Raw genomic sequence first — 12,333 nt, 5'->3', positions numbered from 1 at the left:
AGATACCTGTTTCCCGTCCTTTGCGGTGACCACTTCCTCACAGCCCGTTACTTACTTTCCACACTTTTATTTCTGCACTTCCAGTAATAAACAATTTACTTATAAATCACCAACAACTCACCGGACCGGTCGGTATCTGCTTGAGCTGGCTAAGCAAGCACTCTCCTTACCCCACGTTTACCTCGCTCTGCACCCGGTTTTTCCAGGACAGCTCGATACAGTAGAGCCACAGAATTTGAAAGCATGAACAATATCAATTACTTTTTTCAGGCGTTTGTTAAAGAAAATACGTCCAGTACAAATTTATCGTGTATTCAACAGGCTAAATATTCTTAAGTAAGTCATCCTTTCAAGCTTCACTTCACTTCACTCAACCCTCATATAATGGCATCGTGTACAATGAAAAACCTGCTACAATTTGTACGCGCGTTTCATAAAGTAGGCTTATTATTCAGCATTTTTGCAAGTTATGCAGTCGTTTTATTTCCACAACAGCTGGAAAAAAGAAATGATATAAGGACACCGGTTGCTTTTACTCTTGTGTTATTTCAGCCAGTGGCAGGTTTTTAAAAGGAAAATTCAGTGTCCAGTTCAATGCAGCGGCTGTGTGGCCTTCAGGCTACCTTGTACAGTGGTATAAAATAGTTCAATGAGGGAAACAATCATAAAAATTGCAGGCAATAAAAATGACTAATAAAAGCAAGTGAGTTGTCCCTATTGCGTTATTTCAATCAGTATTTATTAGAGAAAACAAGTCATTGTGTGGCCAGGGCACTTGCTGCACAATTTCCAGGCTGTTGTACACAGCAGCACAAGGGCAGCTAGATAAAAACTTTAAAATTGCACTCTTTAAAAATAGGCAAGAGATTTTCAGTGCTTCTAGCAAGCAAAACGGAGCATTTAAAAACGAGATGCATGTCATTCTCCATGCATATGCAGAAAAAGGAGTCTTCAGTAGCAGTGCTCAGAAAGACGAAAACAGAGCGCTCACCGGTGAAGCGCCTCTTCAACCCGACAAGCATTACGCTTAAACCACAAGCTGATCAGGAGTAACTGAAAACATGAGCTTTCTTAAAAATGCAATAAAATATATATTAAAGACTAAAAGATCCTTCCTCCGTTGTTACTATGGGGTTTCCCCAATGGAAAAAAGTGAAATAGTTGCTTCTTCAGTCAGCATTCAAACCACACAAGTGGTTACTGACAAAGAACCAGTGAATGAAAATATTAAAAGCTATATATAATTTTTGTTACAAAATGTTAAAATAAGATTTTGTTCACTGTCGAGCGTTGAAATACCCTTTAATTTGCTATTTTAATTAATTGCATGTGACTCCTTTTGTCTGGAGACCATAAGCAATAACGGTAATTCGGCCCTCTCACAATGGTAATTTGCTTAAATAGCAAAACTGGAATTAACGTTAAACATTTTCACAAAGCTAAACCAACATAACCTTTCTATTGTATTGTACTCCGAAGAACAAAACAAGCCATTTAAAAAGGGATATCTGTTGTGTGGTGTAATGAATTCATTGAACTACACGTAACTATTGCTGTAGCATCATGCATCGGGGCGAAGTGTGCAGCTTAAAGTGCACTTGCTGATAGGCAAATGAAGGGTACAGTAGGGTCACTAACCTTTTATTGACATCTTATTACCTAAAAAGTACGCTGATTTATTCTACATACTGGAGAGAAAAAAAAAAAAAAGGTTTTTAAAAAGCCAGATTCAAAGCCAGCTCTGTGAGGCCTAATGGGGAACACACTGGCTAGAGCAGCACACAATGAAGACAGCATATTATTCTCCACAATTAGACATGCAAGCAATGTTTAGCTCATGCAAATAATCTCCCAGCACAGAACAAGAGATTGAGAGAAATCTCTTGTAAACAGGCTTCTTACAGTCCCTTAGCTGCTGATGCTGTAGGAACAAAAAGCAAACTCAATAGAGTGCCACTGAAATTTTCAGTTATGCATTCATTCCACAGAAAAAAAAACTGCTTGTATGACCTTAAAGCAACAATCTGCAAATGGAAAAACTGGATTTCTCAGTTTGTGTCACAGACTAAAAGTGGCGTCGGGCGCTCACCATGCGGGGCGCAGCTTTATTTCATCACCGTTTTTAAGTGTAAGTTTAATTGGCAGCGAAGAGGTTCATGAAATAGCAAGCGGGGGATTAACAAGACAGGACCAGTCCTGACCCAGCGACACAAAGCTATTTATTTATATAAAATTAATGGTTGAGGGATTAAAGGAGGAATGTTTCAGACATATGTACAATTTCCCATTGATTCCTAAAATGTGTATTACAGTACACAATATTCTAGAATGCCATCAACATATATACACTAACAAAAAGATGAACTCCAGGCAAACCAAACATACACACACACACACACTGCATAAAACTGCATTAATTTCCATGTTTTTCTGCACTGCGTTGCTGATCTTATTTGTTTTTTTTTACGGTTGACGGTCGGAATCACGGTCGATTCCACTCAGCCACGTGCAACCGCAGTTAACATCTCAAAGTTATACAACCCAGAGTCATTCGGAAACACGTCTATTCCGGACGCGAAGTGAAATGCACCACGTATTAATGATGAAAATATTTCAGTACGTACCATTAGAAGAACCTTCTCTAAGGTACAACAGCTCATTTGATTCGAATCAGAAATCGTTAAGTAATAAAATCACCTCCTTATCCAGCAATACTCTGAAAACAACGGAAACACACGGGTTTCTGCCACCGCAATGCTGCTACATTGGCTACAAAAGAGAAGAAAGACACTGGGCTCCACGGCTCAAAGTATCAAAACTCAGCGAAGGAATTCTCACTGAACAGGAATAAAGGGCATTTCCTAAATGTCACTTCTGAAAACCACAGGCATCACATACGCCCAATCTCAAGAGGCAAACAAAAGCTCCCTCCTATCCTCATACCTCTGACAGGCAGGAGAAAACATCTCATTGGAAACGTAAACTAAAGAAAAAAAGGAAAGATCTGCTCATTTCGGATTCAGTGCGAGGAAATGTTTTATATTTCATCGTACACAAAATTGCTATGGATTTGTTTTAATTATAGGAGATATTTTCAGAATGCAGATTGATGTTTTACAGTACATCTATTTTCTACCGTCTGTTATGAAAAGGTGTAAAAAAAAAAAAGAAGTGCAAGACTGAGTAGATTATATGCAGCTCAACCAAATTGCCTCCATTACCTAAGTGAGTAAAGGCCATATACTTACCTACTTACCACGTACTTACACCCACCTTAAAGGTGTCCACAGATGCTATTTACAATTACAAATTTATCTTGGTTAAACAGATACTACGAATGGAAGGAGAACTTGATCTCAGCTCCTACTGCTACACAACCTACTGTCCCTCTTGGTTGGCTGAGCTGCCGGTTTATCAGCTGGTATAATTTTAGCGATATATTCATCCACATAGTTCATTGACGCTGATAAGGTGGAGTGGCACAGTGGCACAGCAGGTAGTGGGTTTCAATCCAGCTCAGCCTGTGTGGATCTTCTATGTTCTCCCTGTGATCTAAAGCATGTCTCTACATTGCCCATAGTGTGTGAACTGGTGTGTGTGTCCCGTGATGATTCTTGGATAGGCTGTGGGCCACCGCAGTCCTAAACTGGACAAGGCGATGAAAACTGAGGGTGGGGGGACAGAAGCGGGCCACGCAGATTTAGCACAAAAAAATAATATTGAAAGCAAAGATTTAAATTAATTCTGTTTTAACAGCGATGGATGTCCTGCTCAGCTCTACACCACTGTGAGCGTGACTTAAGCAAGCGCTCAATGACGGAGGGAGGGAGAGTAAATACGCACGGATCCAGCACAACAGAACTTGTGAACCAAAGTGTGCTGCCGACCGATCAATCAAATCTGTCTCGACCGAGATTGACAATCTTTCAGATTTCCTTTATTAGTTACATTGACCAGTGACGTCGGATTATTGCGGAAGTTTAGCTGAAATATGGGTCGGTTACATCTTTTGTAAAGAATTACATTGTTTTTACTGTTTATCCAGAATTTTCTTTCACGGTCTTGTATGACTGCAATCTAAAAGAGACATTCTAGTATGTACAGCAGTATGAAAAGGGTTCTTGCAAAGAGGTGTGGCAAAAAAAGTCACTCACGGATGTTCATTAATGTGAAGATCTCTTGCAGCCACATTAAAAAGAGCTCAAAGTTTAACACCGTATTCCGAACTAGGTGACAATTTGAATTAACTAATCAGTTAATGAGCTTGCAAACGATAAAATGGCATGAAAAATAATGATCCTACAAATAAATTGTGACTAATCTGCGCACAAAACTTTCACACTAATTTGCTGATTATACACCTTGTACGGTATAATGTCGGTAGAATTATGGCGGCACCGGCAGAATGCTTTTCCCCACACGTCGCACTGTTTTCGCCTTCATCGTGTTTTAAAAGAAACTTTAAAGGATTTTGTACAAAAACTCGAACCTCCACGCTTGTGTTTCACTCTTTAGAAATACACCACACACGAAAAGAAGCGTTGACACTATTTACAGTTTAGTGGGGCAGCGCAGCGGCACAGCAGGTAGCACTGGTGCCCCGGCTCCCGGGTTCCTGGGCTCAGCGCTCATACGCGAGTCGGAATCCAGCTCATCCGTGTGGAATTTGTGTTTCCCCCAGCAGCCTAAAAACATGCGCTTCATTCGCTCCTGTCATATAATATATCGTAATATATTGATTTTATGTAGCACCATCTGTCCTGGAGGAACCAGGAACTGGACCTGTTTCATTTTACTGTATACTGTACCAGCTGTATATAGTTGAAATGAGAATAAATTCACTTTGACTTGACTCTGACTTCATGTCAACTGGTGATTCCAAATAGTCTTTAACATGAGCATGTTACATTGCTCTGATATGAAAGGGAGTGGAATGACTGGAGGGACTTCAGTGCAGTGAATCCCAAATTGAATAAAGGTGCCACATAAATATTGGTTATTAATTGTACATCATCTTGGAAAAAAGTGTCTGGTCAACTAATAAACACAAATGTAGAACACATATTTGCATTAAACAAATCCGCATGAAATATTTTTAATACTTAACTGTTATGTTAACATTTACTTATTCAACAGACACTTTTCCCCAAAGCAACTTCCAGTGAACTCTATGTAGTGTTACGAGCCCACACATCTTATTCACTGCGGTGACTTACACTGCTAGATACCCTACTTACAAGGGGTCACTCATCCGTACACCATTGGAATACACACACTCTCTCTCTGTCGCTCACACACTACGGGGGAACCTGAACAGCATGTCTTTGGACTGTGAGAGGAAACCAGAGCACCCAGAGGAAACCCACACAGAAAACTTGCAAACTCCACACAGACTGAGCTGGAATCAAACCCACGTCCTCTCGCACCACCCAGGTGCTGTGAGACAGCAGCGCTACTCGCCGTGGCACCGTGCCACCCAGTGATTAACTGTTGATTAGTGTCCAGTATTTCCATTTAAACCTGTTCCAACCTTTGAGTATAAAATGTTGATTTATGTTACACCGAACTTACCAGCTTATGTGAGAAATCAGAGCGGGCCTCAGAGCTGGGCAGAGCTCCTGTCAGCGCACGCAACACCGACGCACCACAGACACGTCTGGGTGGCCATAGACGAGAAACTCCGTTTAATGTGAAAATTCATGGTGTGAATGTATGTGCGGTGTCTGAACTCTGCCTGAAGTCACTGTATAATGTAGTCCGCGTACAGCAGACGAAACGTACTCTAGAAGGCCCATTAAATGGGTCCCGACAATAAGTACGCAGTGTATTAACGCGTCGAGCAGCAGCGACAAATCACAGCACGCAGCACGGATCTGAGCGCCGATACTCCCCATGCCGTCCCTCGGGCAAATCAGCTACCATGTGGCCCATGTTTTAACTTGATAAACAGCTGTAAATGAAGCTCGGAGGAGAATTATTTAAAGGAGAAAGTGTTTTTTTCCATGCGACAATTTAACGAAACACGGAGTAAAGGTAGCTCCTGAATGAGGTGGAACTGGGGGCACTGCTGGCGATGAAAAAGTAACCCTTTCCAGCAGACAAGAAGAGCAAACGGAGCGCGAGACTGATATTATTTTGTCAAGGCTCCGACGGCGAACACGATCCTTTGATCCGCACTTCACATGGATTCTCTTCCCCTTTAAACGAAATAGAACGGCTTTCTTGAAGAGAGGTGGCGCCCGTCCAAGTGAATCATTAGCGCATTTGCAGTGTGAAGAAAAAAAAAAAAAAATTTAAATCATTTGAGCTATTTTTGACTGCATCCCAGCTAAGAAGCTTAAAATCGAGTGCTTAGCTCTCGCACTTTTTTTCCACATCCATCTTTTACACACACAAATCGCAGGGGATCCAAGTTCATCATCGATTATGCGATTGACACAGAGCAGACGACTGTTGCACTGGGAGCTCTGTGTGCCGTCACTACCTGCCTGATGTCTGAGACGCGAGGGCACGTCTGACTTTTTACGAGGGAATAGCTGTGCATTACGCATGAATATTTACTCGTTTTGACATGAGTTTGACGTTGACTTTCCGAGCTGTGGGTACCGTACTGTAGCTCTTGGACACTGCTGCTGCTGCGATGGACTCACATCACTAAAAGGCTTCAAGGTCTTTGCATCGATAGAAATCCTTTCCTTTCCTCTCCTTTCCTCTCCTTTTCTTTCCGTACCTCAATTTTCCACATGAAATCCACCCCCCTTGTGTAATTGTGTGGTGTTCAATAACAACCCCTCGTCCGCATTTACACCGAATACATGTTTCTCCTGGACTCTCCTCCTTCAGGGTCAGAAATGAGTTATTTCGTTGAAGTCACGAGTTCTGCACGGCCCCGTTGTTTCCCTCCCTCTCGTTTATGTTACTTGAGCGTTGCTGAGGTTTGTTAAAGCTGCCCATCGCATTATTAGGGAACTTTGTGCCAATAAGTCCCGGAAAGGTGGACGAGGCAGACGAAACGAGGGTGCGCCATTAGGCCGCTGCTGTCTGGCACCATCGCCGCATCAGTGCAAGAGTCCCGAGTCCCGAGTCCCGCCAAGACCTCGTGTCGGAGAATTACGGGAATCCATTTTCACAGCTTGGCCCTTCCCAAAACGGCCATTTGAACGACCTCCAAATATTGTAGCTCGCAGCCAGCCTTCTCAGGAGATATGCCGAGGGCGGAAGGTTCAAGGTGTGCATTAGTGAGGAGTCCGTAATGCGGCCTTATTTTACGCAGATTTACACAGCTGTGTAATGCGGTAAATGCAGGGTACCTTCGGTCACTTCAGCTGACAGGTTATCCGGGGCGCAGAATTTCTTAAGATTTATTCATTTTACGCTGTTCAGTCCTGACGCAGCTTGCCGAAATGCCAGAGCGTCCTTACCGTTGTCACCAGGACATCCCACTTTCCGGAACAGGGCTGCATTTAACGCGCCTATTGATTGTCCATAAAGTTTACTGTGCACAGTGGTGAACGGGACTTGTTAAAAACTTTCAACTCTTCGCTAAAAGGAGTAAAGAGTCAAATAGAAACAGCTCTGTCTCTAGTGTGATTCATCTCCTTTTAATTTCAATGTGCAACCAGAGCATCATAAATCCTCCAGTTTCGCATTTTCGTTTATTTTCCTTTTTAACTTCTCGGTGTCAGAAATATATTGTTGGTTTGTGTGTAAAAACAACCATTAAAAATAACTACTGGAATGTGGTCTTATTTACCACTAAAATTATACAAACTGACAATCATTTTAAGACAGAATTTGTCTCAAAATGTACGTATATTTATTTGTTTTCTCGCGTTCTTTTTCTTTTTCTTTTGCACACTTGTTCTGCGGAGCAAATGCTTTTACTGCCAGTTGCCAAGGAAACGGCAGATTTAAACACTGTGTGATAAGTCCTGCCCGCCTCTGCCTCTTGAGGGTGTGGCGAAGTCCACACTCCATCCATCTCTCCCCTCTTTTCCTGCAAATCCTTCCAGACATGCTGACAGGTGACCATTACTGTCACGCCAGAGCGTGTGTCTGAAATGCTGGAACGAATGTGTCGTAAACACGGCGGCTCAAAGGGGAAAAAATGCCCGTTATTTATGAATTTAATTACGCTCCTTTTTTCCCGAATGTTTTCAAGATTCTCGATGCATTAATGTCCCTAATGCTTCATCTTCAGGAAAGCACTGACATGTTTAACAGACACCTCGACCTTGGAGGAAGGGAAGCAAGTGAAATCAAACGCAACCATCTAGTTGTTGAGCATGTAATGGTTTTTCCGAAACGCTTCAATCACTGCAGAACAACAGCACGTTCGGACAGGACATTTAGCCATATGTCTTCACTCTCACACTGTCAGTCTCTCATGGAGAGGAGATGACACCTGACCCAGGCATTAATCTTTGTCCACTCTACAGGACACGATTGTCATGTGTATCTCCCCACGTTTAGATGTGACTGGGCCATACAAAGTAGGGGCAGGGTCATTTGGCCTGTCCTTCACCCCCAGGTAGACCTCACCATGGTCAAAGGTACATTATAAGGTAATAAGCCAACAGGTAGAGCTATTTATAATTATTAAAGCTAAAGTTAAACAAAATTATACTGTCATGTATTCTCAAGAAAACCAAAAAAATCTCCAAAAAAAATTACTGGGAAGGTGATCAAGAATCGTCGATATTGTGACAAAGTTTTATGCAGCTACTGGTGTGATGAAAGAAACAAACTAACTGGACTTAAGAATCACATGTCTGCATCCAAGTGTCTCTTCCTACTTATATAATGAACACATTGTATTTTCTATGAGATGTTTGTCGCTTCGGAGAAAAGTGTCTCCTAAATGAATATATGTACATGTAAAACTGTTAGAAACCATTATTTGCCTTCAAATATTTTTCACCCTTATTCTCCAACAATGAGGGGGTGTCATCTGAGCTCTCAGAAGTTCTGGATGCTACCATACTGAATCTTAATGCACCTTAGAGAGGACTGTGATTTCTTGTGGCTTTAAATGATACTCTATCTTCGGGGGGTCCTCTGAATTCGAGAAACTATTCCAAAAATAGTAGAACTTTCCCAATCTGATGCAAATTGAGTTTTGCTGATTATTTCTTGACAAAAGTATGGAAAGTCTTAAAGATGTATGTCTGGAAGGATCTGGACACACAGCACACGGACACACGGGTGATACTTTCCAGCGTTTCATATGATAAATTTGAGTGTGGTAATTGAGAGTAGGTAAAATAAAATAAAATATCTATGTATGTATCGCTCTATATATTGAGGGATGGATTGCGGATGGATGGACGGATGGACGGACGGACAAAAGTAAGAAAGAACGTGCTCCGTGAAGGACATTAGCAGCGTATACATGGTGGAAGAGGCCAGGGCTCTTTTTAATGAGCACCACCTCTGACCCTCTGTCACAGCTCGGCTCGACAAACAGCATTTTCTCTTGTCATCATGCGGTAGCAGATATCGCCGAGCTGCCAAGAGGTCCTTGTGCCATACCCTCTATTATACACAGTTCAGTCTCAACTGCATTCATGTTCAACGCAGCAGGAAAAAGGCAACGTGACAAAAAAGAGGATCCAATCTTTGAAATAATTCTGTATTTCTACTCACTTGTTTTGCGAAGCAACACTGTTATCGATGCTATAGGGGAAAGGCTTCCAAGGGGAAGGTTACTTGTTTCACTTTCACATTAGAGGAAAGTGTGACATTCAGCAAAAAAGAAAAAAAAAAGGTGCGTTTAGCGTTGCTACAATGCGGCAAGTGGCGAATGGGAACTCAACCAGTGTGTAGCCTGGATTTGCCGAAAATCCTTCAGCTCCCTCTTACTATTTTCAGGTTAAACAGATTTCCAGCTCATGCGCTAAAGGTTGCAGCTCCAGGGGAATGTTAAGAATACTGGTTTTCTGAACTCATAATCCCTACCTGCAGCTCCGAGTCCACCGCCACACTGAACTCCTACAGCAATCTGACTATTAACCTGCTGGAGCGGAAACCGAAATTGATATCGCATTCAAAACAGTTTTTTTTCCTTCCTTTTCTTTTTTGTTAATCTTAATAAGTCCGTCTCACACCAACAGCGAGAATGGAAGAGGAATGGAGGGTAAATACACTGATATCTGGCTTCAAGCTATTCCCTAATATCATTTCTATTCTTCTAAACTTACACGAAAAAGGCGGGCAATTAAGTTTGTTGGTGTTTGGTTGAATAGCTGCGTATTATGCAAAGCGCAGTATCACTGACCCAGAAAATGCACTGACAGGATAGCGCACAGAAAGTTTATTAAATGAATTTGCAGAGTGTACTGACTAAGAGCGAATTATTTCGCAGCAGGCGCCGAGCAGAGCTATAACTTACAGCAGCCGTGTAAGGAACGGTGAACAAAAACATAAACCTTATGCTTCAAAGGGCTGTGACACCTAAAAGTACACATTTAACAAGTTAATGGAGCAAAACAGGGGTGGAGGGGGAAAAAATAATTTCAGTTATTGACACCACTAATTCAATAGTTTTGCCTGTTTGTTCAATAACTAAAAACACATTTCAATTTCACTCCTGAATGCACAAAACCATCCCGAGATGATGGAAACAACCTCATCCAGGAAATAAGGAGACTACGTCTGCTTATCTTGGTAAGCCACATACGGCAGGTTAAAAAACAAGACATGCGGTAAAAGGCTTTTCGGATGTTCGAGGTAATCTGCGATCATGTACCGGTGCAGAGAGGCGCTTTTGCCGTTCAGCGGCGGTACGGCAAGAACGGGAGGGAAGGGGAGAGAAAAGAGAAAAATCACACCGAGAACAATCGTGTTTTGAAATTAGACTGATAAGAAAGAGGTGCACCTTCACAAATGTAAACAAACATAAAAAATGTACAAACACTTACAAACATATCTGTTTTCCCACAGGAAAAAAAAGGAAAATACCATATTTTATTGAAGAGATGTAGCTGCTGCTAAATAAATAAAGAATAATGAAATGCTGCGTGCTCTATATTTGGCACGTGTATTAATGTCTGTTATAATTCTCCACTGCTGGGAAGTTGGGTTTTGCCTTCTGGCTTTCTTTCTCGTGCTTCTTTTTAATTGTGTGCCATCATTACTAATGCTACTTGCTGCACGCCTCGGTATTTTTTGACCATAGTATGTTGAGGGCAAACTAAATATTTTAATTCATATAACATGCTGCTATACTGACATATAGGGTGGCACAGCGAGTAGCGCTGCTGTCTCACAGCGCCTGGGCGGTGCGAGAGTATGCGGGTTCGATCCTTGCTCAGTTTGTGTGGAGTTCGCACGTTCTCCCCGAGTCTGTGCGGGTTTCCTGCGGGTGCTCTGGTTTCCTCCCACACTCCAAAGACATGCTGTTCAGGTTCACCCATAGTGCGTGAGTGGCAGAGAGAGTGTGTGTGTGTGTGTGTGTTCCACTGATGTATGGATGAGTGACCCAGTGTAAGTAGTGTATATAGCAGTGTAACTCACCGCGGTGAATAAGGTGTGTGGACTGATAACGCTACACAGAGTTCATTGGAAGTCGCTCTGCAGAAAAGGGTCTGCTAAATAAATCGAGGTAATGATACTGAAAAGGTCTTATTTATTTTTTTGATTATGAAATGAGCCGACTCATAATTTAATCTGACTACTGAGTTGAGTGTTTCAGGTTCAGATTATGTTCAACGTATTAATAAAAAAAAAAGCGCCACACTGAAGGTCAGAGAACAAAGGTGTTCCTTCCAAAGGAGGAAATGAGCCCATGAAAAGACTAATTCATAAAATTTATTATCCTGCATTAGACCTGGAAAGTGCAGACATGTGCAGTTTACCGGCTTTCAGTTTTATGTCTTTCACATTCCTTAATATGTGTATGAATTGATGTTCCTGGAGTAATTGAGGTTAAACATTTCAAAGAAGGGTCCACTGCTGATGAATTACCTCCTGTCCAGCTCAATGGCCCTCACACGCGGAGTGTGAACTTTACACCATGTACTTCATGCCATTTGATATTGGCCCTTAAAGGCCGTCCGTGGTGCTGCGTGCGAAGCCTACACGACACGTCAAAAGCACGGTACCGTGGTAAGTGCCGTCCCTCCGACGCGTGCCACTTTTCGGATCTTGCAAACTCCATACGTGACTCTAAGCGGCCGACTCCCACCCAAAGCGCCGGCTCCTCCTGGAGGTACCCCTATGCTCCCTGTTGCACTCTAATCCGCCTCCCGGCTCCCCCGCGAAGGAAACCATTATCTGTTCGGAGCTTGAAAGTGACTTTCCCAGCCTCTCTCCACAGGCGGGGCCGACGCAGGG

General features: G+C 42.4%; 1 protein-coding gene across 1 annotated transcript in view; it reads right to left on the bottom strand.

Moving 5' to 3' along the window:
- LOC108934388 (neurexin-2-like) overlaps positions 1-9,979 on the bottom strand; it is a 300,595-nt gene extending 290,616 nt beyond the window's left edge. Inside the window, exons 1-2 of the mRNA XM_029251051.1 lie at positions 9,958-9,979; positions 9,646-9,689 (exon numbers count right to left, since the gene is read on the bottom strand). The gene's annotated coding sequence lies outside the window, so the exon portion shown is untranslated. The remainder of the gene's footprint in view (positions 1-9,645; positions 9,690-9,957) is intronic.
- Between the last annotated feature and the right edge of the window lie 2,354 nt (positions 9,980-12,333).

Source organism: Scleropages formosus, chromosome 4 (assembly GCF_900964775.1).
Source record: "Scleropages formosus chromosome 4, fSclFor1.1, whole genome shotgun sequence".
Lineage (NCBI taxonomy): Eukaryota > Metazoa > Chordata > Actinopteri > Osteoglossiformes > Osteoglossidae > Scleropages > Scleropages formosus.
The sequence above is the reverse complement of the archived record's forward strand: the minus strand, read 5'-3'. Positions and strand labels throughout refer to the sequence as shown.